General features: G+C 37.2%; 1 protein-coding gene across 3 annotated transcripts in view; it reads left to right on the top strand.

Annotated features, from left to right (window-relative positions):
• LOC146822676 (poly(rC)-binding protein 3-like) overlaps nucleotides 1–4,619 on the top strand; it is a 555,354-nt gene extending 550,735 nt beyond the window's left edge. For all 3 annotated transcript variants that reach the window (XM_085606867.1, XM_085606865.1, XM_085606866.1), the window contains one exon: nucleotides 1–4,619. This exon is cut by the window's left edge and continues 1,594 nt beyond it. The gene's annotated coding sequence lies outside the window, so the exon portion shown is untranslated.
• Nucleotides 4,620–4,837: the final 218 nt, after the last annotated feature.

Below are 4,837 nucleotides of genomic sequence, written 5' to 3'. Positions count from 1 at the left end.
TGACTTTGCAGGGTGGAATACATTTCTACATCTCTTACAAATGGCTATGGAAATGCACGCCTGCAGAAGCTCCATTGATGAAGATTTTAAACATTGTTTTCAGCTTTTAAAGATCGAGAATTGCAACATAGTCTCTTGCCACAATACAGAAAAAGGTTACTTTCAAATGTGAGATACTTATGTCAAGATTTCAAAGGCATCAAATGTCACCTTTTGCAAGAATCTTGCATGGTTGCGGCTATTCAATAGTTTGATGACTTGAGGAATCACACAGACCTCCATTTCCATTATTGTAGCCGTCAGTTGATGTCTCAATTTTTCAAAACTGACAATTGTTATGAATTCCACTAGATGAAAAAATATGTATCACCCACGCTTGAGCTATTGTATTCAGACGAACAAGCTAATTTGCTGCTCCAACAGTAGGGCAGGCAAGATATGAGCATGCATTTTCTGCCTCGTTTGTATTGCACAGACGTCATTATTCATTACTACCGCAGTGTGCCCTATTTGTTTCCTGAATCAACTCCAACAATGGGCATGATTTCTAGCAGTCACACACCTCACTCAAGTTTGTGAAATTTCCATTGAATTCCATTAGTATTCTCCCACCTCATTGTCCACTGTATGACTGTAAAATGTTGTGAAAGAAAACTAACACAAGTTGGATTGGGGATTAAAGATGGTAGTGGGCCACAAAGGTCACTCCTATCACTGAAGGCTCTTTTTACCTTTTCTCTGCAGTTGGCAGTATTTTAGAGAGGCTTACAAAATCACAACAGGACGTTGGGAGCAACAGTAAAGACTCATGAGAGCCACTGATCGTTCTAGACAGCCGGCCACTGAAGAACACTACAAAGTAGGAAGATAATCATAATCACAGTAGATAAGCCGTGCAACACAGCAAAAGAACAAACTGTTCCAAATAATGTGTGCTAATTTGCACCAAGAGTTCTTCTTTCAAATGAACACAGTGCAGCGAAACGTACACAGTGGCATACTATGGTGATAAATGGATCCCTTTTTCTTTAATGCTTTAAGTTTTCATTGTGACATTCATGTAAGCATTTTCCCTAATCCATTTGAGATCATTCCAGATATTTTCAAACATCTCTATCACAGTTGTACATTCCATAAAATAGCACTTGTGAAATAAATCCCTCTAAGACCTTGACATGTGTGGCTGGGCTGTTTTTATAGCATACAACCACACAGCCATTCTGGATGCAATTGTGATCTAACATGCATCTCCTCTTAGATTATCCCGTGTGAAGCATGATTCATAGAAGCAAAAACAAGGCTTATGATGGTACTATCAGCAGCACAATGTTGTAGCACAAAAGCAGTGTAACAGAAAGAGTGTGGCCATCAAGAATGCAATGGGGAAAAGGAGTGGATTGATTTTGCTCAATGTTCGCTAATTACTGAACAGAGAATGAATCTAATAGATTCTTCTAAATATTTCACTTGGAAATTATAAAAATAGTATTAATTGTGTATATAGCTCACACCACAAACTGGTTGGTTTCCTTGTGCCTCAATAACATGTTCATTTTAACCACTTAGATAGTTATTGGACATTAGAAGATGAGAGCTAGATTTGATTCCAGCCTGTAACATACAAGATACACACATGACTTCTATACCGGTTCTCAGGATATTAAGCAGTTTAAGGTCTAAGAGCTAATATGTGGCATCATCAACTTGCTCCATTCTGCATTTACTAACCCGTAACTATTGTACGCAATCATTCATCACTGCAGCGTACTGTAGCGTGAGGTGCTGTGCTGCTGTACACAAATATTCATCCATGTATTTCTGAGCCTGACAATGTTTTTTATGTATCGAAATTTATATTATAAATTGCAACTATCTTTCAGAAAGATGGAAATGAAATAAAATTGTCTGTCACCATCCACCACATGAACAACAGGTAGTGTCCTAAGATTCTACTGCTTAGTGACTGTCATTGGGTGGAGGAAACGTAGCTCCCTCCATAACCAAGTTAACTTTCTTCCACCCCTTTGTATTCACAGTGTCTGCATCCAGCTGTCTGTCTGAAGTGGACAGTGCACTACTATAGATCTAACAGCCAGTGTAGCCAATTCATCTGTCCATCCTCGTGCCCCGCCCTTTCATCCCAAATGCCTTGTTTTTGTATTACCCTAAATACTCTTTGGCAATACTTTATGCTGGACATAGACCACACGTGTAAATTTATCTAAAGAATGGGCATACAAATATTAAATGTAGCACTTTTTTATTTTGTCACTATTTTCATTCTTTAGCACACATATTGGATTTTTCCACAAATTTAGTTCTAGATTTTTTATTCTATGTAAAAAATGCCTGTTTGCACCGTGCTTTATCAGATATGCCTTGGCAAACAACAACGATTCCCAATTGTCTATTTTGCTATAGTAGACTTTTACCCCATTGGCAATTTTTTACTCCATTGATTTTGAAACCTATGGCCCATGAGCCCATTCTTCTCCAGTTTACGTTTTTTTAATCTGTGTATGCTTCACAGGTTTAATCTCAGTCATACATTTTAGGGTGATTTGCCTGTTTCAAATGATCTTTGGGGACAAAAACCCAGAGAGAATCATAAGGAAATAAAGGTCTGGGTCTGTAAATGCAACTCATTGGGACTTCGACTCGCACTTTGCAGAATAATTTCAATTTTGACCAGTTCCCACTGCCCCATTCACTATACTAAAATGTGACTCTTGTGGACACAAGGACAGCAACAGTCCAGTCACAACATTCCAGATAATTTCTGCTCCCCCTTTGCACCTATTTCAGATAACACAACCACATTCTTACCCAGCAGAAGTCTACTCAAGTTTGATCAAAAGACAACTAGTAAAGTTTGAAGAGAGTCAGTGAGGTACACGTTGAGAAAACAGAACAGAGGGTGCCTGTGTTCACAGGATGCTAAGCAGTTGAGACCAAACTGTGCATATGCTGACTGATTTCACAGAATCAAAAATATTATACTTTATTGGGAACATTTTTAACAAAGGAACCATAAAATTGGTATTGTGCGACATCCCTTATCTGCCCCGCTGCCATCCAAGTAAAGGTAGAACCATCCTCTGAGAAGGCTCCTCCCAAATGGTTTCCTGTAAAATATGAGAAGCGAGCCAATCCCAACATTGAGATGGATGATAGCGCCCCTCTTTAGGCATTGCACTCCACAAATATGGTACAGTCATTTCAGTATTCCACTTATAGGTCCATGTAGTTTGCCAGTTAGTGGTGAATATCAGTGTAACAAATAGGAGCTGCTTGCAACATATATTGGTGTGTTATTGCATATCTTCCTGAAAGAATTTTTAACAGGACAAACTATCACAGACAAAAAAACTAAACAGAAATAAGATAAACTTTAATATAAACTGGTCAGAGAAGTATTATAAAAAGTCAAATTGCCAGTAGTTTAAGAACAGTACTCCCTGGTTGACAGCTGTTGGAACTAGTTTTTTTCTCTCATTTTATTTTGTATTCCCATCTTTCCATTTTTATCATTTGCGTTTTGCATTGTAATGTCATATAGTTATCCACTTTATTTCTTCATTATCACCACTCCTGAATCCAGAACCATATGACTCTGCCCATTTCCATCTGCATTGCACTCCTTTAACACAAAGCTTTAAGTCAATGAACTGTATTGAAGAGATTTTTTATCTGAAGGTAACAGGAAAAAGGAAAGAACAGGATCCAAATGCAATACTTTTTCAGAAAAAAGACATCAAGGAATTTCAAAGTGTGTTGTACAGGGCTAAATATCTGTGTTATTGTATGTATTTTCTGTACTCTGTAAGCTTATCCCTTAGTACCTCTGCACTGAAAAGGACACTGTATCAATTGTACAATGGCCGTCCCTCTGAATTGCACTTGTGCAGACTGGATTTGTTTTATTGGTTTTGCAAGTAAATAAGGACAAACTGGAAATAATGTAAAGGCACCTCAAGATATTTACCAGCTTTAGGCTACTGCTGTAAATCCTTCTCGAATATCACAGTTAAAGTAAACATTTGTGAGGATACTATGATGCTTTCACTGAAATACTGTTCTGAAACTGGTTGTACTCAAGTGTTATTTTTTTAATGGTGAGCAGATTTTTGTTTTTTTGCTTTTTCTTTTTTCTGTTTTTTACTCCCCCACCCCTTCGTTTTTCCCTTCATTTTAGGCTCTCTTCAGAAGTCTCTGGCCTAGGGGCTTTGTAATGTGTCCCACCAGACTCCTAGCGCATTAGCCAACACACAGGACTTTTCCAAAGCCCCATGAGACAATGATTTCTATGGACTTTATTCTACAGAGGAATTCCTGCCATTTATAGACTTTCGTATTATTAAAAAACGTTAAATAAATATTTCTCTTACTCTTTGAATAATTATGCTTCCAAACTCTTATGTTGCTCTCATTACTGTTCCAGTTTAACATTGTTATAATTCTTGAAATGTTGATTTTTTTCATTAGTTTTTTTTCTTGATGTTCACGTTTTGGCTAGTCTGTATATAAGCATGAGCTGTATGTGTTCAAAATCACTGTATTCTGCTATAGACGTAAAAGTAAGTTAAATTAAATGCTTTTGTAAATAAAAAGTAAAATCTTGATTTAAAAAAAGGCTGTCTTTTTATTGTATCAACTATGTACATGCAAAAATATATATCTGAAAAAAAGCTCACTTCCAGATGCACACGCTAAAATGTTAATTCGTTGCTTTGAAGGAAAACCCAATGCCCAGAATACCAATTTAGTGCAGGCAACAATGATGTACAATGCAGAAATCCACCTTTGTAAAGCCTGTCCCATCAATAATCTAGTATAG

The sequence above is a fragment of the Triturus cristatus genome, chromosome 5_2 (genome assembly GCF_964204655.1).
Source record: "Triturus cristatus chromosome 5_2, aTriCri1.1, whole genome shotgun sequence".
NCBI lineage: Eukaryota > Metazoa > Chordata > Amphibia > Caudata > Salamandridae > Triturus > Triturus cristatus.
The sequence above is the reverse complement of the archived record's forward strand: the minus strand, read 5'-3'. Positions and strand labels throughout refer to the sequence as shown.